Source organism: Ambystoma mexicanum, chromosome 2p, assembly GCF_040938575.1.
Source record: "Ambystoma mexicanum isolate Mex_15411 chromosome 2p, UKY_AmexF1_1, whole genome shotgun sequence".
Lineage (NCBI taxonomy): Eukaryota > Metazoa > Chordata > Amphibia > Caudata > Ambystomatidae > Ambystoma > Ambystoma mexicanum.
Window position 1 is genome coordinate 714,063,806 of NC_090923.1, and position 25,916 is coordinate 714,089,721.

The 25,916-nt window shown below is 48.7% G+C and overlaps 1 protein-coding gene across 1 annotated transcript in view; it reads right to left on the reverse strand.

Annotated features, from left to right (window-relative positions):
- The window catches only part of LOC138566704 (ribonuclease T2-like), a 359,594-nt gene extending 335,953 nt beyond the window's left edge, over window positions 1–23,641 (reverse strand). The window contains exon 1 of the mRNA XM_069644295.1: window positions 23,512–23,641. The gene's annotated coding sequence lies outside the window, so the exon portion shown is untranslated. The remainder of the gene's footprint in view (window positions 1–23,511) is intronic.
- Between the last annotated feature and the right edge of the window lie 2,275 nt (window positions 23,642–25,916).

Below are 25,916 nucleotides of genomic sequence, written 5' to 3' on the forward strand. Positions count from 1 at the left end.
TTGTGCCCCTCCTCATATGCCATTTCCCCATATCTGTACTCTAATGCAATAGTTTTGACTTATAGGTGGCGCACTTAATTGCTAAAACTCAAAAGGATGTCATAGTCTACCACTTACATTATATATTACTAATATTGAGGATGTATATGTCTGCAGTATTGAGAGCTGCCTGCCTTGGGTTAAAAAAAGCTGTGTATATAAAAGCACTACACATAAGAAAAAAACAAGTGTCATGGCCTTAAAGTCAAAAGCACTTGGTAGTCTGAACTGTAATTTTTAGAGTTCATGTGGGTATTTTAGGTCAGATTCATGCAGCGCTGTTAGCTAAAAAGTATAACTATGTGGAAATGTCACACATGAGCATAGGCCATTGCATCAGGACATGTTCAAGTCAGGCTTAATTATTACTGACCTTATGGTGCCCTTGCAGCGTTTTCATTTCCTCAAAGCAAAACTTGCTCACACACTTCACTGCTGGTTGTATCAGATAATCCATTTTATTTTTCATCAGAATAAACACAATCAGACTGGTTGGGCAGAAGAAGGAGGATTTACAGTCAACAAACAATAACCATTTCCAAAGTTCCCAGCTGGAAATGCTGCGAACGCCAGAACCTCCCACAGCAGCCTTGGTGAGGACTTCAGACGTTTTGGTGATCCTGGCAGCAGCAAGGTTATGCGCCCTCGTTCTGCACTAGGGCGTGGGGAAAAGAGTGGCCTCCCCAGTCTGCATCACGGTTGAGATGTTGGAGAAACAGCCTTGTTGAAACTAGTTCAGCAGAGTCCATGCAAATGTGGCTGCAGAACGTGCCGAGGAGCGCTGAGTTGGCTGAAGACAAGTGAGAGGAAGAGCAACTGGGCGGGACAGGGGCTGGAGGAGAGGGAGCAGCGAGGCCCCAACCAAGGGCGAGGCCCGGGGCACTTTACTCCTCCTGCACCCACCTCCTGACGGCCCTGCTTGTATTCCTGCATCTATGATGGAAAATTAAAACTTCACTGCATGCCCCCACTACTCAGATGCCCCTCTCAATGGACACACCCCAGCTCCCAGAAACTCGTGTTGCTCCCCTGCCTAAGATGCCACCAGTTTTAAAGGTCCGAATAACCCACAGTTCTGAATACCTTCTTCGGCCTGCCTGACCAGCTCCCTCAAGTTATGTAATGTCAAGATTAGTCCCATATTCCAGAATGGAAGTTAAAAAAAAAAGAAGTGGCTGAGCTTGAGAATTTTGTATTCGGCACACTCTACAACCTCAACTTTGGAGATTTTTTTTTTATGTTTGAAGTGGCCATCTGTCCTGATTTTCGAGGAACAGTGGATTTTCTTTTGCTGACATTTCTTATAAACTGACATTTTTTGATCTATGCATTTCAATGAGATTTTAGACTTATCTCTGAAAAACATCACATTTACCAAAACGAAAAGGCCTCTGATTGATTTTAAATGGTTATATCATTAAAGGGGTAGAGGTGGGGCGATAAAGGTAGTTTCCCCCGCAGACACCAGATTAGGTACAAGTTGAGAGCTCTGGCAGTGACAGGCGGTGGAAAGGAAACATAGGCAAGACCCCTCTAACTGGAGGCTCAGCCGGATTGGGCGGGGCGGTGGCAGCAATGGCGAGAGAAGAAGAAGCAGTCTGTGCGAGCAGACCCGCTCCCTGGTCTGGGCACCACGCCCCTCTTCCCGGGCCGGAAGCAGATGGTTCTGATAAAAAAAGGTGGGCAGCGGATTTGGGGGCAGACCAGTCACCTTTTCATGGGCTTGGCGGGGTGGGGAGAGGAGCTGGCGGTTGGAAAACCACCATTTAAGGGGGATTGGAGGAGGGGGAGAGCATTGTTCATTGGATACCATCTCGACGTGGTACAGTGATTGGTGGATTGCACTGAAAACCAGCAAGATAACTGCCACGCTGTTCACCAGGAAGATCAATGAGCACCTGCACACCAGCCTCAATGGGGAGACCATCACCTCGGTGTGACCCTGGACAGCAAACTCAATTGGAGAAGCCATGTCGAGAATACTCAGCAGAAGGCAACAGGAAAGATGGCAGCGCTGTACCCGCTCCTGAAGTCCATGCCCCTCCGGACAAAGATCAACGTATACAAGGCAATCACCAGACCTACCCTGACATATGCCTCCCCAGCATGGATGACCTATCGTGAGCGACACCAAATGAGTCTTCAGATAGTCCAGAACAAAGCCCTGTGGATAGTGTCTGGAGCTCCGCTCTTCACTAGGCTAGCTGACTTTGACAGAGAACTGGACATCGAGATGTTGGACGAACATCTAGCGAAGCTGAGTAAGAACTTCTGCCAAGGATTGGATCACAACCTGAACCGTCTAATCAGAAGACCCACTGCCAGGACTGCAAACCCTTTCGACCTCTACCCACGGCCCATCATGGCGAAGACCCTGTGAAATCAGCCCTTCTGTGACAAGTCCACACAGACCATGAAGAATCCTAACCCACGACTACATACTATGCTCAAGAAGATGGAGTAATGGGGCTCAGGCCTCGGTAGTCAATCACCGCTGATGGATAAAATCTATCAGCAAGAAGAAGAAAGAAGTGGTTCGGGGGGAGAGCATCGGCTTCTTCCACCTTGGTGTATCCACCACCGGTCCTGCTCCACGCTCACCACAGTGCTGCGCCGAAGTGCTGTTTTGCTGACACTTGGTCTAGGATTCCTGCTCCTGCCAGTCGTGAGATGCTCTCCTGATGACACCGCAGCATGGATGACACCCTGACCTCCCTGCTTCGAGGTTCCCTGGGTCAGGAGCTGTGCGACTGTAATCTATTCAGGGCCCCGGCATGGGGCAACACGGAACAGGCGAGGGGGCATGGAGCGACAGGGCACAGGTGAGGTTGCAGTTGAAGGTAGAGGGCAAAGGGAGCAAGGATAGGAAGGAGCGGGCTGGGGAGGGGAGCAAGGGGTTTGGGGAGAGTATGGTCCGCACCCCCTCTTTTTTTCCTTGCATCGTAGTCAATGGTTTTATGTGTTTGTGTACTGTTTGCAGTTGTGGAGCTGGAGGGGAATTAGTAGTGGTGCAGTGAATGTCACACTAAAGATTTCTTTTTAAACGTAAACTGCTGGGAAAGAATCTCTACTTGCTAGCACAATGGAGGACTTTCTAGTGGTCAAGAAACGGGCCGGCCCAGTAGAAAAAATTTCCCCCTAGAAAGGCATCTTCTCCATTAAAAAAATAAAGGAAAGTAGGAAGGAAAGGGGGGAACGGAGGGTCCACAGCAGGAAACACCATGGTGATCTGAATCCACGGCGATTCCTGCGAGGGGGGGAGGTCAACCCAGCAAGTAATGGTGGGGGATAGGTTGTTGGTCTCCAGGGCACAGCGAGGTGTGCCTACTACAAGTCAGGCAGGTGCAGGAGGGCCAGGAACGACAATCCAGGGCAGGTTAACATCACAGGACCTCTTGGCATTGGGCCCTATATAGCAGAGTTGCAGGGGCTGGTGTGGCTGGCAACAGCTGTACAGCCCATGGTCAGTCCAGCATTCCCATATCCGTCAGGAAGACATCCTACAACCGGTGCAATGCTTAACATACCACCGGTGGGCAGTCCCCAACTGGACTGCTGCTTGCGGTTTCGAAGGGTGGGAACCCATGGCCTGGAGGTGTGCACAGGGCAGCTATGCCTGGAGGTCAGAACTATTGGACACCCACCCTGTGGCCTTCACAATGGGGGGCTGGACATACAGGAGGTGGTGCCCAGGGGCCAGTCCAACAGGGTAGGAGTATGTGGGGGGAAACGGGCGATGTTGGCACCGTACCAATAACAGGGATGGGAGCGCCAGGACCATGGTCAATGCAACCCTATAAGTGGGCAGATTCAGGAATAGCGGAGCCAGCAAGGTCAGGCGCGGCACATGAGTTGTTTAGCCCACCCAGAGCAGTGATGCCCGGACCAACTTCACGGGACGTGAGGCCTAGTCTCGCCCCCGTCACAGTCTGTCCAGGTTTTCTAACTTGGCACATTACACAGAGATAAAAGAAAATATATGGAAGGATATGTTTGTGGACGTGTTTGCATTGTTACATTTTACAGTGTCCAAGGAGGGAAAGGAGAATAAGTCCGAGAGCAAGGACAAGAAACCTCCAGTGGAGAAAACAGTAGTAAATTGGGCAACAGGCTTTGCAATATTCTCTGCTGTGATGGTGGAAGGGTACCCTGAACTGCATCCCAAACATTTTTCAGACCTGGAACTGGTATTGCCAATGTATCGGAATGTATTCATGGGGTATGGGTGAATTATGATGAAAGGTTTAGGAGTTAAAAACCGGGTAGCGTTCACATTTATTGGGCCTCAAGGCCTATTGACTTAGGGGTGAACTGCACCCTGGTTGAACCAAATGCTAACAAAAATGGGAACCAGAGGTTCGTCAGGGCAGCCCTTTCGGAGCAGCCAACAATCAGGCGACAATAAGGGGGTCTGTTGGGCCTACAACAAGAAAGCCTGTACCAGGTCCTGTTTGCAAGTGTAAGCACGCATGTGCCTTCTGCATGGTAGTTGGACTCCCAGAGGTCAGCTGTATCAAACAAATCAAGGATAAGGAACAAATGTAGGGAACGGGGTCCCACAAGAGGCGACAAGGGATTGCCCACGCCCATGCAGGTGGACATCTTGCGGGTGTGGGCAAATAAGTACCCTAAAGTTGATGATGCTAATCTATTGGTAAATGGGTTTTCTTATGGTTTCCGATCCCGGTGCCCTGGCTTGTCTGTCCCCGAGATTTCAAAGAATCAGGTGTCTGCCCTAAGACAGCCGGATATTGTGAAGAACAAGGACAAGAAGGAAATAATGTTGGGCAGCATAGGTGGGTCATTTAAACATCCACCGTGCCTGTATCTGTTCCCCGTTGGGCATCGTAACAAAGGAGGAAGGGAAATTCCAGTTGATTCATAACTCAGTAAACAATGCTTTTGAAGAGATGGCTTGTTCAGTTTAGTACACCTCATTCGATGGAGCACTCACAGAATTACGGTTGCTGTGTAAGGGGGCATTGTTGGCAAAGTCGGACGTCGAGTCAGCATTTTGGTTCTTACCGGAACACACAAATGATTACCATTTGCTAAAATGGGATGTTCAGTATCATGCAGCTACTTTGAGACATTCAGCACCTTTTTAGAGTGGGCTACTAAGTGGAAATGCAAAGGGGCTAGGGTGTTGCACGACTTGGATGATTTTCTGTTCATGGGGGAACCCAACACACAGCATTATGAGCTAGCTCTTTGGGCCTTCCAAAGGGTGGCATACAGATTGAGGGTGCCTTTGGCCAAGGACAGAATGGAGGGCACAGTATCTACTGTGAAGTTCTTGGGGATTGAAATTGACTCAGTGCAAGGAGAATGCCGCCTGTTGGAGGGAAAAGGCGTGATTTTAAGGAATCAACAGAAAGTCGCTTAAGGGTTAAGAAAGTAACATTGGGCCTGTTACAGCGGCTGGTTGGGCAGTTAAATCTTGCGCTACTATCATTCCAATCAGCAGGCTTTTCTCTTAGTCCATAGCAGGGGCTATGAAGGGGATATCGGAAAGGCATCATCATACAAGATTGTCCAATCAGGTGAAGGAGGACCTCAGGACATGGGCAGTCTGACTTCAATGTGGTTCAGATTTGGCCAGAGGCGGTCAACACAAGTGTCCAGATGGGTCTGTACGATCTATGTGATTATTGCATGGCCCAAAATACTGTAAACAGAAATTACGAGTGCAAAAATGTAGCCGTGCAGTGATCACATAGCTCACACATCTATGCGTAACTGCCCCAATCTCTGCCTTGTGGCTGTGCGGGACACCCCTGCAACCTCCAAACTCATACAAGGGGAGCAGAAGACAACCTCACAACCCCTGCTTCACTTGTTTAGTATAATGGGATTCAAGACTTTTGTTACTGCTGAATGTATCATTCTTTCCGTTATTTGTGTGTGATACCAGGTCTGTAAACGGATGCCGAAGGAAGTGTGGGTTTTGGGGCTATTTTTGGGAACTAGTGGTGTGGCCAGGGCTGGTCCCCAAGCTAATTCAAGGACGTTTCTTGAATTGTTTCCGATTGTGGTGGCACTAACAGTCTGGGAGGCTGACATGCGAGGCAAAGGTGTGCTGTTTTGGTCAGATAGTAAGTAGGTCGGTGGTGCAGGTCATCAACAACCAAAGGGCGGCTAGCCCCATGGTGTTTTAAACTACTGAAAGAACTTGTTTTGTTGTGTTTACAGCGCAGTGTTCATTTTCAGGCAAGCCATGTACCTGGTGTGTATAATAACGCTGCAGATGCTTTTTCTCATTTTAGGATGCAGGAGTTTTGGCGATGGTTTCCACAAACAGAGGAGAGGATGACTGCATTTCCGTAGATACTCTGGAGGCTTGGTGCCCCGAACTCGCCCGATGATTGCAGGCTCCCTGGTCGCAAAGACCAAAGCAGCGTACGAGAAAGTTTTGAGTTCAAGGTGTTCTGCAGGGGACAGGGGTTGGAGTCCATCTTTCACATGGATTCTCTCATTCGTTATTTGGGCCATGTGCACAGCCAAGGCATGTCTGTTGGGACGGCACGTGGTAAGGCGGCAGCAGTGTGTTTTTTGCAGGTTTACAGGGGATCGAGAGCCCATCAGCATATTATGCTGTGCCCAGGGCTTTGTCTAGATGGAGGAGATTAGAGGTGACACAGGAAGATGCAAGGAGGCCCCTAGACCCTCCGAAGCTGGGTCTGTTAGTACAGAGCTTGAGACGGATCACCAGAAACCGATATGAGGCGGCATTTGTAACTGCCTTTTTTGGGGCTTTCCGAACAGGGGAACTAGTAGGGACATGTACAATGGACGGCACCAGGGTTTGCATGCACAGATGTGGTCATCTCTGGGGGTGGTGGGGGTCAAAGATTAATTCATGGGTGAGAGGGTCTAAAACGGATCAACAGGTGAGAGAGGTCAGGGTGTCATTGCACATGCATAGCGATTTGCTAATATGCCCCGTCAGGGCCATGGCTGACCTGCTCTCAGCAAGAGAGGAGGTGACGGGCCCCCTGTTTCTCCACCAGAATGGCTCCAGTGTGTCACGTTTCCAATTTTTAAAAAAATTGTCGAAAATGCCCTCATGCTGGCGGGTCTCGAAGCAGTGGGGTTTGCTCCCATTTCATTTCGGATAAGAGCGACCACCACAGCCGCAGGCATTCGTATGGAGAGGGAGCACATTATGAAGATAGGGTGGTGGAAGTCTAACGCTTTTAAAGGTTACATTAGACAGCTCTTGGTTTGTTGAAAGGAACACAGTGGAGCTGAGAAAAGAGGCAGGGGGGATTGAGGGGCGCTCCACATGAGCTGTGTCAAGGACCAAATTGTGGGTATTGTGTCTATGTTTTACTCAAATGTTTTGTTTCTTGTCACCTTAGAGGACACCGCCGGGGAGAGCGGTGTGGTTTATTGGGCACTCGTTCATCAAGAGGTCCAGTAGCATCCTGTTTGCTCAAGTGTGCAGGGGTCACTGTGTGTTGGATAGGAGTGGGGGGCTTGCAGATTCAACAGGCCTGGCAGTTCGTACCAAAGAGAGCATGGGGCGGCAGCTGCCCAACCCGGCCCTGGTTACTTTGCACATCAGGGACAACGATTTGCTTCCCTTGCGGAGGAGTGAGTTAAGGGAGGGGTTGGTGTCACTCTTCTCTTGGATGTGCAGATTTTGTCCTTGGGGGATAATTGCATGATCACAGATCATGCTACAGACTAGATGGAGATCAACCAGGTTGGCACGCCACTTGAACATCTCAATAAGGAAACTGAACAATGAACTGGCCCAGATGGCACCCGGCCACGGGACGATTCAGGACTGTGACCAACTGTCTAGTGAGAGGACCAGCATCATTTCACCAGGACGGAGGTCTGATCAGGGTGCCGAATTAATGTTTGGGCAAGAATTTCCTGGCTTTCATTCTCACGGCATGGGATGGGGGGGTGTCCCAGACTGTTATGTCCAGATCCCTATGGCAGGTGGTGGAGGACCATGTGGACAGTGATTGACCCCTTCCAGAGGCCCTGGTGCCTGGGATAGGCCGGTGATGCAGGCTGGCTGCCTCTCACTGTGGGGGTTTTGGGCCATTCGGGGTATTGGGCTGAGAGGAGTGGGATCAGGAGGCAATTGGTATAGATACGAATTATGGGGCCTTTTGGTACCACCCCAAAGAGGGCATGGCGGGGAGGCCAGCACAGGGTGCATCACCACCATGCACTGCCCAGTTGGCTGGAAAAATAAATGTAAATATTGTGCTAGAGTTGTTTCCAGATTGTAATATTGACGGGTCACATTCGGGTCACATTTGAAGGTTGGGTTTTTTCCATTGTATATAAAACTAAAAATAATTGTGTTAAGTGTTCTTCCGGCGCTGTTGCCACCTGCTTTGCCCACATAGGCAAGACCCCTCCAACTGGAGGGGCGGCTGGGTTGGGCGGTGGAGACAACAGCAGGAGGAGAAGCAGTGGTCTGCGAGAGCAAACCCGCACCACGATCCGGACACCACACCCCTCCTCCCGCCCACCTCTTGGCACACTGCTATGATGCGGGGTACTAGCCCGGAAGCGGTTGGTCGTGCCGCGAGAGAAGTGGGGCCTTGGGGGCAGGGCAGCCACCTTTTTGTGGGCTTGGTCGGGCAGCGAATGGAGCCAGTGGTGGGAAACTGTCCTTTAAGGGCAGCCCAAGGCGAGGAAGAGCATCAGCTTCCTCCTCCTCGCTGTACCCACCACTGGTCCTGCTCCACGCTTGCCACGGTGCCGCGCTCGAAGTGCTGTTTCTCCATCCCACCCACCCTACAAGATCAGACTGAGGAGGTAGAGGGGCCAGGTGGTGGAGTGATTTGCCCCTTCTGGTGGCTCTGGTGCCCCGGATAGGCCAGTGGTGAGGACTGGCTGCCTCTCACTTGGGGGTTTCCGGTTAGTAGGGGTATTGGGGGCAGGTGGCGGGATCAGGAGGCAGTCGGTAGGTGACCAAATTGTGGGGGCTTGTGGTACCACCCCGGAAGAGGGCACCGCATAGGGGGGCAGAAAGCTCCACCTGCCATATCTCCACCCCCTTCCTCTTCCTTTGATCTTCCTCTTCTTTCCTGCTCTCCAGAGATAAGTACCCTTCTAAATAGCTCCGCAGCACATAGTGTGTAAATGTTATGAAAAGTAATTTCTAATGTCGGAAAGATTGACACTTGGATTAGGATTGTCTTTTCAGGATGTGCATAGCGCGCAGTGTTTTAAATGCAGGAGTTGTTTTGGCCCCCTTTGTATTGGCTTGCCCATGACTCTGGACAGTTTGTCACAGCATTTCAGCCATAGTTGCTGTATATTGTCGCATTCCCATATGATGTGGAAGAAGGTTCCTTCCTCGCACCTGCATCGTATGCATTGCGAGTCCGAGGCCCTGCCCCATCGAAAGAGTGCCACTCTTGGATAGTAGGTGCGGTGTAGGATCTTAAGTTGGACCAGTCAGAGCCTCGACTAAATGGTCGCCTCTCGGGGGTACATCAAAGCTTCTGTCCAGTCCTCTGGTTGTAGAGGACCAACGTCTCGCTCCCATTTGGCCTTCAGGCTGATGAGTTCGGGCGTAGCAAAGTATGTGATTACGTTATACATGGTTGAAGTGACATTTCTTTTTATTTGGTCCTGGACTATGTTGCGCTCTAGCGGGGTACACTCTAGCGTGTTGCTGATGATCTGTTGGTGGGCATGCAGTGCGTGTTTCAGTTGAGTATAGTGGTATCCTTCAGAGGTTGGGAGGGCAAATTCAGAGCATAGTGTTTCAAATGGGACCAGTTTCTTCTCACTTATTACGTCTCGCACTTTGGTGATACCACGCTGGGCCCAAGCGGGCCATTTAGGCAGCTTCTGTAACTCGGGGAGAAGACTGTTGTTCCACAGCAGTTGGGTAAGCGTCAGTTTCGATTCCCTGCCTACGTTACGGTGTGCTTCCGCCCAAATTTGTGTAATCTGCGTTTCCATGTTAGGAGCTGATGTGCGGCCCAGGCCGCAGTACAGGAGTTCCAGGGGTGCTGTTGTACTGTTATTGTTGAACCTTCTGATGTGCGGCAGTTTCCTTTCCCCATGGAGCATGTCATTTACCACCGCCATCTGGCTGGCCCAATAGTAAGTTTGCAGCCTGGGCATCCCGATCCCCCTCACAGACGTACCTCTGGAGGGTAGATAGAGCGATCCGCAGGGGCCCCCCGCTCCAAAGCAGTTTCCGAAGGATTCGGTCTATTTTGAGGAATTCCTGATGTGGGATGTGCAGCGATGCATTTTTCAGGATGTACAAAAACTTGGGAAGAGCGATCATTTTGAATAGGGCAGCTCTGCCCATCAGTGTCACTGGTAGGGAGATCCAATGGCGAGTGTCTTCAGCAAATCTCAACACGACTGGTTGTAGATTCAGAGCTGTGTAGTCTGTAAGGTGCTTTGTGATTTTTACCCCTAGGTATTTGAACTGATCAGTAACGATTTGGTAGGGGCAGTCCACGGGACAAGCGGCTGCCATGCTTCCTATGGGGAATAGGATGGATTTTGACCAGTTCACGCGTAGGCCACTGAAGGCTCCGTATCTTTTCAGCATTTTAGTGACTCTATGGCAGGAGTTGCATGAGTCTTTCAAGTAGATGAGCAGGTCGTCCGCATAGAGGGAGACTCTGTCCTCCCATGTTTCCGACCAGCGGAAGCCCTCCCAGAGTGGGGTATTTCGTAGGAGGATAGCCAGTGGTTCGATGGCAATTGCGAAAATCATGGCCGATAGGGGACAACCCTGCTTCGTACTTCTGCCCAGTCTAAAAGGGTCTGATTGCCAGCCGTTGACCTTAGTTCTGGCCTTTGGCCATTTGTATTGTAGTTGAATCCAGCTGATAAAGTTTGGGCCAAAACCCATATGCCTCATTATGTCCCAGATAGCCTCCCATCTCACCAAAATCGAAAGCCTTTTCAAAGTCTACTGCCAACAAAGCCAGCAGGCCCTGTATGCTGTCGGCTTTTTCTAGTGCTGAGTGCAGCCTGTAGAGATTCATGCGTGTCGATCTCTCAGGCTGGACCAGGGAGGGGATGACTTGTTGTAGTCGGTCTGCCAGGATCTTTGCTAGTATTTTGGTTTAGCTGTTTATAAGTGAAATGGGCCTGTATGAACTGCAGTTTTCAGGGGGTTTGTCCGGTTTGGGTAGTACTTTTATTGTGGCTTCCCTCAAATCTGGGGAAAGGATGCCCTGTTCTCTTGCGTGTTGGAATATTTGCAGTAGGTGTGGAGCGATTACGTCGGTTCCCACTTTCCGCCACAGCTCGATCGGGAAGCCGTTTGGGTCTGGGGACTTGCCAGCCTGGAGGGCAGACATGGCATTCGACACCTCATCCTTCGTTATGTCCCTCTCTAGCAATTCTTGTTGTGTTATGTTCAAAGTGGGGAAGTTGATTTCCTCTATGATTGAAGTGTTTGCGGGGGTGTTGGGTGACTTGTACAGTTCAGCATAATAGTTTGCGAAACCCCTTGTTATGTCCTGATCTGCCACTAGTGGGTTTGTGCCCCCTATCTGTAGCTGCTGAACATGGCTGCGTCCCTGCTCCTTGCGTTCCAGCCACGCTAGCATTCTCCCGGCTTTATCGCCCGTTTCATAAACTCTTGCCCGCATTGTCGTGTTTGCGTGTCTGGCATTATCTAGTGCAGTGTTCTGAAGCTGCTTCTGTGCCAGGAGCAGGGCTCGGTTCGTGTCGGGCGTGTCCTGGATTATATGCGCTACCTCTGCCTGTTTTACCTGTTGTTCCGCTTCGTGTACCTTGAGTAGATATTGTTTCCTCTGTGCGGTCATCCAAGAGATGAGTTCGCCCCTCAGTACTTCTTTGTATGCCTCCCATAGTGACAAGGGGTCTGATGCGGACTCTGTGTTCAGCTCAAAATATGTCTGCGTTGTCTCTTGGAGCTTGACTACCAGGTCTGGATTGCCCAGGTAGTAATTATTCAGACGCTAGCTAGGCGGGGGTGTCGGCCTGGATGCTGTGATTTGCATCACCAGTGGGGAGTGGTCGGAAATGCCTCTGGGGAGCAGACATGCTTCATGTACCCTGTGTAGATCAGTTGATGGAAGAAAGAAGTAGTCCAATCTGGAGAGCGAGGCATGGGTCTCCGAGTCAAGGAATATTCCCTGGTGTTAGGGTGGAGTTCTCTCCATATGTCACACAGGCCCATGGCGTTCGTGAATGTGGCAAGTTTGGTGGGTACACTGGGATTTCTATTATGAAGGTGTGAGCGATCCCGGGTTCTGTCCATGACTTTGTTGAAATCCCCACCTATTATCGTGATGTTGGAGGTGTCTTCTGTAATCAGGAGGGAGATATCGGTGAGTAGCGGCGTTAGTAGAGTGGGAGGTACATAGATCGCTAGCAGTGTGATAGAGTGCTCCCAGAGTGTGCCTGTCGCGTATATGTATCTGCCTCCAGAGTCCTGGGTTACTGTGTTCAGATGGAAAGGGAGATTCTTGTGTATCAGTATCATGACACCCCTTGAGCCCATTGTGAAGCCTGCATGGACTGCGAGTCTATAGTTTGTGCGTCTGAATAGGGAACACTCTGTGCCTGCGAGGTGTGTTTCGGACAGAAAAGCTACGTCTGGTGCGTGCCGTTCAGGTATTGCCCCACCAATCGGCGTTTGATTGCATTGCTGAGGCCGTTGACGTTCCATGTCATGCGTTTCAGTGTTCTGGCTGTGTTGGTGTTACGTGATGCCATGTCTGTCTGTGGCTAAGAAAGTGTGTGCTGCTGATGGCGATGCCAGGCACCCGGTTACTTTGCGCTCCTGTGCTATTCCCTCTTGTTTGACTTTAGTATGTTACGTGCTAGACTGGTCCTTTCCCTAACTAAACTCAACAATCCCACCCCCTCCAACCCTATACTTCTCCCAACTAGAAGCATCGGTCGCCTGAACATTAACACTACCAGCTGTCAACTGGACAACGTATTACATAGAACAATCTCAACCTAAGGTTTAGGTGGTTCCCCCACAGAAATGTAAGTGGGGGGTTAACACCATTGGCGCTAATGTGAAGTTTACTAGTCGAGGGGGGGGCCTTCAAAGTGCGTGTGTGAGGCGCTCCCGCAACGCCACATTCAAGTGTGTGTTAGCTTAAATAGGGTGTTGCGGTATGTTGCAGAGGGTACCGTGATACAGTTCATGCTTACTGCTGAATATCGGGGCACTGATTGGAGGCCTAGGCGGGGGTCATCCCCCAATGTCTTCAAGCAGGTCTTGTGCTGAAAGGCTGCCAGGGCGCGCGCTGTTGTTCAGGCGGTGGTCTGTGATTCCTTCCCCTCCTGCCGTGCGAGGACGACCAGTCTCCTTCTATGTGTTGTTCAACCCAGCACCATGCTTCTTTGGGGTCATTAAAGTGGACTGTGGTTCACTTGTGGTAGATCTTAAGCTGCGCGGGAAATAGCAGACCATATTTCACGCCCATTGATTGTAATTGCTTCTTAAGGTGGTCAAAGGATTGTCTCGCCCTCTGTACTTCCCTAGTATAGTCAGGGAAAAAGGCGATTCTGGAACCATTGAAGGTGATCGTGCCCTTGGCGCATGCATGCTGCAGTAAAGCGTCCCTAACCTGTTGTGTGTCTTTTTCCCCTCCCCAACGGAGCGTTTGCCAGCTGCCCCCACCGGTGCGATTGGTAGGGCTGAGGGGCTGCTACTCACGTCCACTCTCCAGTGCCACTCGCCTGCTTCTGGGATGTGGTCCAGGCTGTGCTTCGCCTCAGGATACCAGCTCCCCCGCCTCAGGCGGTGCGGCTGCTGATCTTGTGCGGTGCAGCGCTCCTGCAATCCCCCCTCAGCAGGTATCAGTGGCGTCCCCGCACGCAGGCCGCGCCTCGGATGTCACTCGATGCGGGCCTCTAAGCCCACCTCCCCGGGTGGTGAATGTGCTGCTGTGCTCAGGGCCCTTGCTGCGTCCAGTTGCTGGTGGGCTCTTGTAGTCCAGCACCACCCCAGCCCAGGGTGTCTCCCACCAGCGGAGGAGCTCCGGGTTTATGACTTTTTGGTAGGCTGGCGAGGGCCCGCCCACGAGCCAGAGGCGGTGCGGCTGCCACTCCCGTGCGGCGCAATCCTCCTGCTAACCCTCTTCGGCAGGTGCTGTCAGTGTCTTTTGCGCGCTGGCCACGCTTTAACGGCCACTCGGTGCAGGCCTCCAGGCCCCGCTCCAACGGAGGTGTGTGTGCTGCTGTGCTCCGGGATCTTGCCGCGTCCAGCCGCTGGTGGGCACTCGTCTTCCCGCTCACCGCTGACCCTCCATGCCTGCGACCGGGCAAGTGCAATCGGCGGTGCACGTTCTCCTTCCTGCCGGCAGTTCCTGGCTGGACTCCTACGGCGCTACCAGGTAGGTGCGCACTCTCCCTCCACCGGCGTAGGCCGCGTAACACGGCCGCCCCTGCCCATGGGTGACTTCCCCAGCGGTGGTGCGCTGGGTTTGCAATTCTTCCGGCAGGCTGGTCAAGTACTGCACACGGGTCGGAGCTTCGCCCGCCTCTGGTGCGTTAGCGGGCAGGTGGCGAGCCGGGTCTCGCTACAGTACAGCCCTGCTTCCCGGGTTCAGAGTCAGTGTTTACCCCAGGCGGACATCTTGAAGTCGGGCCGGTTGGCGCCCATTTGGATTTTTTCTTGCCCACAGCTCCGTGGTTCGGCCGCGGTTTCAGCTGCTTTTCACCCCGCTTTTGCTCTGGGGTATCCGACACCCGTCAGGAGTGTTTGTACCTTTATGGCATGCAGGAATCAGATGATTTAAACAGGATGTGTTTGGCGTCTTTCCCATCGCACCGCTGGCCACACCCCCCAAGTTTGTGGTTTTTGAGATGCCTTATGGTTTTGGTTCTTTCTTTCAGAGTAGAGACTGATAGTAGAAAGGGTCACAATAAGGACTGCGAAGCAAGTGGACAGACTTGTCATGCTGTTCAAGAATAAGGATTACTATTGTGTGAGATCTTTTAAACCCCTGGAGAGTGTAGGGCATTGGAGATAGCCCAAATACACAAAACATGACATGTTGAGCTATTGGACAAGGAATGGTTCATTGCCTTACACATAAAAGATGTTTTCATTTTACCCCTAAATAGGGAGCCAAAGTAAAAAAAAAAAGCTAATATGTCTGGCATTGTATTGTATTACGATATTCACTTTGGTGGTGGGATCACGCATTTTGAGATTGAGAGATTTTTGTAGGCTGTTTTAACTTTCATTTTTTTAAATATTTTTGTATCAGAAACTTTGAATAAAATATTTTCATATATGTTTTTAATTAATTCTCCTCTTTAGGAAAGAGCCAATCCACATACTCCAACCTTTACATAGTTTAAAGGTGCTTTTCTAAGTATCTGTCTTCTCTGACATGTTCTTCCCTATCTCCCACACAACGATCCAAGCTTTGGAACAGGCTCCCTCTGTTATCGCGTTCTCGAGTCTAATTGGACTAGATAGGGACAATCCACTAAACTACCTACTACTATCTCGAACACACCTTTTCTGTTGAAGATTTTAGAAAAGGTGGCGTACGGACACATTTCAGAACATCTAAATTTGTACCCGATCCTGAATGAACATCATTCAGGGTTCGACGGGGCTTTGGTACCGAACCTTCCCTATTAGAGCTAAAATCTAACCTGCTGAAGTGACTAGATAAATGGTCTCTCTCTCTCTCTCTCTCTCTGCTAGTATTGCTCGACCAGTCCGCAGCGTTCGACTTAGTCATTCATTCAATTTTGATGTCCAGGCTCTCTGAGGTTGCCATTTTTTCACCTTTGGCAGTCTCTTGGATTGTATAGTTCCTGGAGAACAAAGCAAGTAGAGTGTGTTCAGAAATAGCTGAGGCCCTACCCATTCTGGTCCTTTTTGGGGTTTTCCAGGGAGGACCCCAAAACACAATGTGTCGTCACGCTCTCAGGCTGCCATGCTCAGGATGATCTTGAGCTGAATAGAATCTTTGCCATAATCGACAGTATGGATGCTCAACAACAATCTGGCACTTAACAAAAGCAAAACAGAACTCATGATAATGGGTAGGTCTGTTGCTTTAAAAAAAACTAGACGGTAACTTTGGCTCATTTAGGTTAGGAGCTGACCTTATCGTTCCAGTTCCTAAACTGAAGATCCTGGGTGTAGCTCTTGAACAGTCTTTAACCATGGAATCCCATGTCTCTAGCGTTGTCACAGCCTCAGCGTACTATATTAAATTACTTCACCATCTCAAGCCGCTCATCACTCAGGCGAGTGCAGAGACCATCGCCAGAGTCATCATTGATGCTAAAATTGATTATTGTGGGAGCTTATTGCCGGTATCAGTAAACGTGATCTGCTCAGGCTTCACACTATGCAAAACAGGGCGGTAAGAGTAGTTCTGGGTCTCTCAAGAAAAGAGCAGGTAACGGGCACCAGGCAGTCTCTCCAATGGTTGCCAATTGAAGCATGTATTACGTACAGGATTCTCACTATAACATGCAAGTGCAGGCTAGGAACCATGCTATCCTATTTGCTGGACTCCATTACCAATAAAACTAATGGAAGGGGGCTGAGGTCCAGTGGGCAGAACCTGTTTGTTCAGCCCAGATGTATAACTGCTAAAGCCGAGAAGGGAGCATTCTATTTAGTGGCACCCAACCTCTGGGATAATTACCAAAAAACATAAGACTCCTGAGCTCATTGTCTGCATTTAAAAAAAAGAGTTAAACACTCATCTGTTTGGTTAACCCTTCAATTCTTTTCCTGCCCTTTCAGGTTCCCCGACTCACCTATTGCTATCCGATAACTGTTACTCGTTATGTGTCTGTTCAACTCTCTGCGCCTTTATGCCTGAGGGTCCACAGCGCTATACAAATGCCGTAATGTATTGTAACGTTCTCCACATACAATAATAGTGACCTTTCATGTTCACCATGCAAAGTTGCAGATGTTGTTTGCAAATGCGTATGTCACCCTAAGGATATTGGTGAGTTTCAATTGCTGTTGCATCCTGCCTCTCTCTCGCATACTAGCACTACCTTGCACACTCAACTCAATTGAAAACGTGCTGCAAAAATGCAGGAAAAATTTGATTTTGTGCATTAAAATGATATTTCTTAAGTTAGGAACGGCCCCATTCCATGCTGCAGTACTCTGGGGGGAAGGGAACTGTCTTTCATTACAAGATACCAAGTCCACATGCCCAAATGCCCCCTCCTTCACAGCCTTCTTGGAGTAGCCATAGTATTGAGAGAGGCACTGCGGAATCCACTGAAGCCGATATGTCGTAAGGACTGGGGGCCACAGTGCTCAGCCATTGCAGAGGAAAGGATGCGTCATTCTCAATTCTCTCCCGCCAGGACAAGAAGACATAATGGAAGTTCTTGTACCGCATAGGAACGGTGTTAAACTGGAATCGTGGTAAGATGGAGTGGATGTAAGGTGACTGGCAGGGGTCAAAGGTGAAGAGGGAGTGGATGAAATGGAAAGACACCAGCAGATGGAAAGATCGATAGATTGATGTTGCCACAGTATTTTACTTGTTTCTCTTGTGCTCTAGATTATAATTTTTTAGAGCTCAATTATTGCATATATGTTAAATAAAAGATGAAGAGCTTTTAGTCTTTGGGCATGATTTAGTGAGATGTACCTCCCAGGTTGTTGTTCAGTGGTCTGCTGTGTGCATTGTTCATTTTATTGCAGTAGTTGTCCCTTCGCTTCCCTTTCCTCTCTCCGACTTAAACTCTTCAATGTCCCTCAGTCTCTCTCTCTCTCTCTCTCTCTCTCCACATGTCACTCCCCACACCTCCCTCATTCTTTCTTCCTTGCTCACGTCTCTTCCCAAACTCCCTGACCTGCTCTCTTTCTGTTGTCATGCCCAACCTACCCTCCCTCCTGTACCCTCCACATTTCTATTCCCACCCTCTCCCCTCTTTTAATCTCCATGTCTTTACCTCCCTTACTCCCTCTCTTTTTCCTTCCTCTACACAACTATCTTTCCCTCACACTCTGCCCTTCCATTTTTCTCCATCATTCATTTCGGTGGCAACACACTCTGGTTGCACCCAGTTCTGCAGCAGGTGTGTTAACATGCCAAGCTATAATATTTCAATTTAAACTTGTGGCATTAGGGGTAAAACAGATCTCTGCAACAGGTGGCTACTTACATTAAAATATAGAGCTATATTATTGATGGCAGGTCCCTGTGACTTGTAGATAAGGTCCAGATCATTGCAGCCTGCTGCAGGCATGCCCTCTATCTTACTAGATGGTAAATGCTACTACAATCCCTATCTGTGCTAAGATAAAATTCTGCCCTAGAGGAGAAATGCCAATTAAAGTAGGGATCGGGTCCCATGCCTCACCTGCAGCAAAGCACAGGCCTCGTAGTGCTTGATAGTATGGCAGCATCCTGATAGAGGACAGGGGATTGTATCTTGTGAGGGACTGCTTCCTGCAAAGGTGCTCTGCCCCCTCTCCTTGGTCCTTGTGCGGAGTGAGGGCATGTTAGGGAGAATTCTCAGAAATGTGCTAATTCCCTCCACCTTAGAGACCCCCAGCAACTTTGCTGGGTTTTGAGGACTTGATTTATTTTAACGTGGAGAGAGTCAGACCCTTTTTCCCCACTCTCACATGTATTTTAATGTGATTTTGAACTCTGTGTTTCTTTTGGTTGTGGAGTCTGACAAACTCTATGGGCATCATCTTTTACATTGTGTCACACAGCACCTTCAGTGCAGTGGCACAGGGAAGTCTTTCAGATTTCCCAAAGGTTTAAATACCTTCTCTGGGATAAACAAATGTTTCCCAGAGCAGTAAAGTGAAATTGACTTTACTTACATTTGTAACTTTCTAGACCCAGCACACACTGCCTAGTATCTCCTTTGTCTAGCTTCTCATGTAATATTTTTTATGTAACCCTTTCCTCACTGAATGGCTGGTGGCAGGGGTTTCATTTTAACTACCGTGGTGTGCTGTAACCGCGGGCTGCGTTCGCAGCTGCAGTAAAGCACCCAAGGGTGCCATTTTTGTCAAAATGGTCCCGGTCTCTTTTTTTTGCCACTTCTTTGTGGAAAGGTCCTTCTTGAGATTTACTCTGCGTGCCAACCCAGGTTTGGTCCCATTGTTTGCTTCGCCTTTGGCGGGATTCATGAGTGAAGCCCGCCTCTGGCTCCAGGATGTCTAGGGTAGGCAGAAAGTGAAGGAGGTGCCCGAAACTCCCTGTGCTTAGTCTCTCACGAGACCCGAATGCACTCTGTGGTGATTGGCCGGCTGACTGTCCGGCAAGGATTGCCACTCTGCTGGGTGACTGACAACTAGGCTGGAATTAATGGGAGAGAACAGAATAAAAGGCGAGGCTTTTGGCTTGGAAGGCAGAGTCAACCACTGGACAAAGGAACTGAAGATGAACTTAAAGAGGACGCCTGCTGCAACTCCTGGACCTTTTTTTTCCCGGTGAAGCTCTGCTGCTGTGCTGAAACTCCAAATTCATATTGACAGAGAAACCCCTGCAAGGACAACTTCTCCCCTTGAGTTGGTGGGACCAATCAACACTAAAGTAAGCCACCTGGACATCCATCTCGGAGCTGGTTGAATTTCCAATGCTGGAAACTGTCTACCCAGGGAGAGGAACACCAGATTGTTTGCGTTGCTTTTAAGCTGGCCTAGAGCTCGAAGAAGATTCTCCGGACTCCCAGGAAGAAGGACTGACCAAGCCTGAGCCACCTCAACAGAGTGTGGGACCCCAGAAGCAAGGAAAGTCCATCTCAACAGCCAGGAACCGTAGTGTTGGTATTTGCGGTAGACGCGGGGAGCTGAAACACTGAACAGCGACTGAATTGAAGATTGCCGGTTGTGACCATTCCATTGCAGCGCAGGAGTCCCCAGAAGTCCTCCCTCTTGTCCCCATGACTGAGGTCCAGGAACAGTGAGATCTGCAGAGCTGCACAGGAACAGAAGTCATCTGCTGCACTTTTTCTTCAATACAAAGGTACTGTAAAGTCTGAGAGAACTTACCTCTTACTGTAGAGTTGCTTGCATCTTCTACTACTGACAAGTCCAATCAGCTTGTGGCCCTACATTTAATTCTTCTTTTCTTCAAAGGCTTCTAAAACATTGTGCAAAGACTTTTCTACTTACCTACCAGAAGTGCTTCATTTTAGATAAGGCTTTGGTCCATTGACTTTGGCTTAGCCTGTGCTACTGAATGACTCTTCTTACGGGATCCAAATGTATTTGCCTGCTTAAGAATATTTATGGTCTCTTGTTGTTCTAATAATCATTTCCTTTTACCAAATTCTAACAGTATTCTAAATACCAACAGTAAGATATTAATGTCCCCAGCACCCTAGCTATTGAAGTCACCTGAGGATGTAGGTTGTGTCTGGGGGCCATCCCCAAAAGGTCTTTACTCATTTAGAAACAAAGAGTGTGCAGTATTGAAGTGTATTTGTGTGTTACTTTTATATTACTCCCTTCTAATGAAGGCTTATTCTGACTGAGAAATGAATAATTGTTTATTAAAACAAAATGTGTGTGTAAAAGTTTATTTTAATACTTGTCACTGTGAATCTTTGTGTAACTCCCCTACAGCTCACATTGACCCCTCTTGAGATAAGCCTGGCTGCTCAACACACTAACAAAACTGTGTAGTACAAGCCTATATCAAAGGTTGGGTTTCCTATACCTTTAGTCAGAGTTGTGTGTAGTGCACCGTGTAGTACACCCAAAGGGTACTGCATACAAACTTTGCCTAACAGGGCAGGCAAGGCTTTAGAATTCTGCCCTGAAATGGGGGTTCCCCGATTCGTGATTCAAGGGAGGGTGTAGTGATGAGGAGAATGCAATGTAGCCAGGCAGTGGAGGGCATGGAGGGAGGAGTTGCACACCCAAGGCGGACGAGCAGGGATGGCACTCATTTAGACTGCACAATAGATACAATGTAAATCCGTAGGTACAGCAATGATCTGTCTATCAGGGTGCTGCCTAACGTATGCAGAAAAAGATGTAGACACCAACAGAGAGTGAGGGAACCAGGAAGTCTCTGGGCCTCATTCTGAGGTGGGCGCAAAGGGATACCGGGCACCGGTAATGACACCGGTGCCGGTAATCCATTTGCGCCCTATTCCGAGGTCCCTTAGCGGGTCCCTCCCTTAACGCCTGGTTTTACCAGGTGTTATGGACGGGACCCGTTAAGGGATACCGGGGTCAATAACAGTACCGCAATTTGCGGTACCGTTATTGACGCCTTCCCCCTTCCCATTGAGCCCTGTGGGAGCTCAAATGGGAATGGGGAATGGCTTTTACAATGGGGACTTACCGGTCCCACCAAGGTCGGACTGGACAACTAAGTCCCCATTGAACGATGGCGGACACGATCCTGTTATTGGTGCTGGTCATGGCGCTAATAGCGCCATGACTAGCACCAACCTCGTAATGAGGCCCTCTGTAGAGAGTTGATGAGGATTTGCAGCTTGGGGTGGGGTTACTCACTGTTTGTTTGAGTGAGAGAGTGAGGGAGACACAGAAACTGCCACCAAAACGTGGGAGACTGGGAGGTAGATGAACGAGGCAAAGAGAAAGGGAGGGCTTACAGGTGAGCTTGCCAGAATAAAAAACAAATCAAAATGAAACAGAAAGGAAGGAAGGAATGAGAGACTGGAAATAAAGTGAAATGTAGAAAGTCAGAGCAAGAAGAATTAAAAAGAAAAAAGGAGAAACTAAAGAACGAACACAAAACGATAAAGTAAAACCCACAATTCATTCATTAATAAAACAACATATGGAAGTGTGTAGTCTTACTTGTGCAGCTTATTAAAGGCACAACGTTGAACCCTAAAAAACACCTGAACTCCAGAATTACCACATTGCATAAACCACTTACTTTTTTATTATTCTTTATTGTTTTAGTTCAATTTGAACTTTTCACAAATTTCATGAACAATACATATTCAAAATATTAAAACAATTATTAAAATAAGTACAAATATATATATATATATATATATACATACAAAATAAAGAAATCATTCATATACCTCTAGATATACATGTACCATTGTGCTAAATCTATTGCAAACCATTTCATCACAGTATATAAGCTTTCACCTCACAGTTTCACTTCACAGTCCAAGCTTATACTGCCAGCAGCCTACTGTGTGAACCAACCACTAAATCACGTCCCCAAATGAAGTTAACCTCTTCTCTATTCTGCACCACAGACGCTATAATGCCATATGGACAGATGTGGGTCTGGAATGTAGGCAATAGTGCCAAAAATCATTCGATCTGATTGCCTCACAGTTATGCACCAGGTTCCCCAACATACACATGTAAAGTGAGCCAAGCTCCATGCACTCTGTAAATATATGTTTCGCGGTCTCCAGCACATGCCTCAGCACATGCCTCAGTCTGCAGATAAGAGAAAATCATTTATCTCGTGTCAATTTAAATTGTGCACCTCTCACGGCCAGCAAAGGTAAGTGATTAGTTTGTGGCAGTAACATCAGTCGTCTAACTGATGGATCAGGACATTAACGTAGATAAGGTTGAGCCTTCTTGAATTGATGTGTCACAAAAGTTACTGCCACGTATGATTGCAGACTTGTAAGATGAGCATAACGATTAGCCCAGTCCCAATTTTTAAGTTTCTTGTCAAAAACCAATTTGGTAGCAATATAAAACCCGCCCGGTGCTAAATCATGAGTCCAACCAATAGTTTCATACAGTTCCATATTCAAGGCTTTGAAGGATTTCCTTCTACAAAACATTTTGGTCTCATGGTGTTCACCCAATTTGGCCAACAACGGGCAGCCTGGATGCAGTTCGATTTAATATGTAGCTCCCCCCTTCTTCCTAATGTCATTCCACGTAAGACTATGAGCCCCAGTTCAAGCCTAAGGTACTCCATGGGGAACGACTGAGGCAATTTTAGGCATCTTCACCAAAACATTACCTCAAGGCTATTTAACCACATTAAATCACCCATAGTAAGGGCGTCAAGCCCATATAGAATCATCAGGCAATAGTATTGCTTATATATCATTAGCACACCTGCAAACGAATAACCAGCGTTACCAGCAGAGGTTTTACATACTTGTGCTACGCAGGCCTTCGGTGTACACTACTGCTCCCAGGGCAGCCAAACAGCTTTGGCCTGTTCCCCCAGTCAAGGCTCAGGTCATCCATTGACGACCATTCACTTCGAAGTGAGCACTTGATAATTTTGCAAGATGAGTGCTGAACACTTCACCAAGTCTGCACCCAGCTGGAGAGGAGCCAGAAGCCCTGCTGGCCCGCGCTCAAGCTTGACTCTTTTTCTTATTAGTGAGAACATTTTCACTTTGAGATTCACAAGGGGATAAAAGAGTCTCCTGCCCTGTTGTTCAAGGAGTATGCAGGCAAGTCCCCGCGCTTCTCACGTTAGTGCCTATTCAATCCAGTATTTTTCAGAAATAACACTGTAGATAAAGTTAAATAGGTTTGTCAAATATATTTAAAAATCAATCGAAATAGCACAAACGTACCTATCCGTTGAACGTCACTGCTAAGCACCAACAAGACCCCAAGCAACGCTTCTCGGGCTGCACTGAAGTACACACACACTCGTGCAGCCCAGACCCAGCCTGTCTACGAAAGAGGAAGTCCACTTTCACTTCTCCAAACAGACATTGCATGACGGGAGACTGTTGGGAGGGGGCATGGTCACTGCTCTCTGTTGCATGGCTTGCCTCCCTCTGCGAGGTCCTGCAAGAAACGGGCATCTGTTTGAGTTTTCGATAGTACCCAATCTTCCAGGCTTCCAAGCACGTTGCCAGTATAGATAACACAAACACAAGGCAAAATGAGCATTGCTGTTGTGGTGACGTGCTCCAAATGAGGCACTGGCGGCAGGTGCTGTGCTGCACTGATGTTGACTAAAATCAACTCATGTATGGGGGTACGCATGGAACATTAGTTATAGTATTGTTCTGGAGCGTGCATCGCCCAAATGCCTCTCTCTGTTCTACTCTCGTAATAATCCCAGTGCAGTATGCCCCTTGCCGTGGCAGTAACCATGTGACTGTATTCAATAAAAGGAATGAGCGGCCTCCCGCTCCTCAGTCTTCAGAGTAAGAAGACATGGTGTGCTGTGTCGTTATTATGCCGCACCAATGACTGTCTGCCATGTATGTAGAGCCCCTGCTGGGCAACTCTACCTTTGGAAGCCGGTGCCCCTACTGGGCAACACCGGCATTATCTGGCCATGCAGGCCTGGGTGCCCCCAGGCCCTGGAGGAGCCCGTGTGCTCATGGGCTGACCGGGTGCCCCCGGTCCGGAGCTGTCTGCTGGGTGCCCCCAGCCTTGAGGCCATGCCGCGTGATCCCGACATAAGCAGGGTGATCACTGCCCCTAAATATGCTGCATGACCACAGCCTGTGTGTCTGCTGGGTGCCCCCAGCCTTGGTCTGCTGGCCTGCGTGACTGTAGGCCAGGACATAACTTTGCTTTGGCCTCGTCCTTCCTTTCTCTTGCCCATTCACTCAAGAATATATGTACTCCATGTTGGAGAGGCTGTTGGTGGCCACACAGCCAGCCTCACCAGTGATGGGGTGTGGGGGGCAGCGCCTTGATGAGCTGCAGGGATCACCCGGAATTACTGGGTTGCAGGCCGGGACCCTGGTAGGCCGTGCAGACATGGGCCCGAGTTCTAGGGCACCACAGATACAGGGAACATCCAGGATGGAGGCTGACCTGGGCAGACCAGGGGCACAATGCTGATCTGGGGGGCCCAGAGCAGCAAGACCTGCAGGACCATGATCACACAGTGTGGCCTGCAGGCCCGAAATGAGAGACTGAGACGCCAGTTCCATTGTTGGTGTCTACAGCAGTTCTGAGGCAAATACACGCAGGAGCTCCCTTTATTAGCTCGAATCATGACACAGTCATGACCCATTTTACAAGGGGAATACACTTTGGGAGGGTCCCAAATAACACTGCAGATACCTCCTTTTCTTGAGAAAGAGAATGAAGTTCACCACATGACAAAGCCCTTGTAGCATGAAGGCCTACACTTCATTCTAATGGGTCTGGCATCATTCTCTGAAACTAACTTTCAGGACGTTGATTCGATCCAAACTGCAAATGTAGCCTTTGCATTTGCAAAGAATTGAAAACTATTTAGATTTGTTATAGGGCCATGGCACGAAGGATATCCGGGCCCACTAGTAGTGACTTATGTACTTCTCTAGAAAGGCATTAGAGAGGCCTGCCTGATGTCACTGCCTTCATGATTTTACATGGGCACTGGAAATCTGGCCCATAGAGAGAAAACGATGGCCTCTTTCGTTATCCCTCCCACTTCGTGCAAGTTTCATGCTTGGAGGGGCGAGAGTCTGTCACCCGGCCTGCTTCCAGTATTGGGGAGGGACGCTTTTGACTCCTGACCTGATGGTACAGCTACAGCTTAAAGGTAATTGTTTTCTTTCTTTTGAAAATTGTGAGAGAGTTCGTTTAATTAGGGTGCAAGCATATGAGTGAGTGACAGTGTGTCTGAAATTTGTGTGTGTGTCTGTGACATTATCATGGTGCGAAGCAGTTCTCTCTCCCCCACGTCGTGTGTTTGGCAGGGGAGGAGACCTGCCTGACCCCATGAAAATGGGTTCACGGGCAACAAGGCATCACAGGGCATTTTATTTATTTATTTACTTATTTTGCGGTATAGTACATTAATTGAACTTTTCACACAGTTTAAACACATTTAAACGCATTTAGACACATGTACAGCATTTTAAAATATTTTAAAACATTTTAAAACATCATATCATATCATATCTTAAAACCACAAATAATTTCCACATAGTTTAAATTTTACAAGGTACCGAATGCAAATTACAAAATTCAAAATTCAAAATACAATATAGGACTTCACATTTGATCCCACTAAGAATTT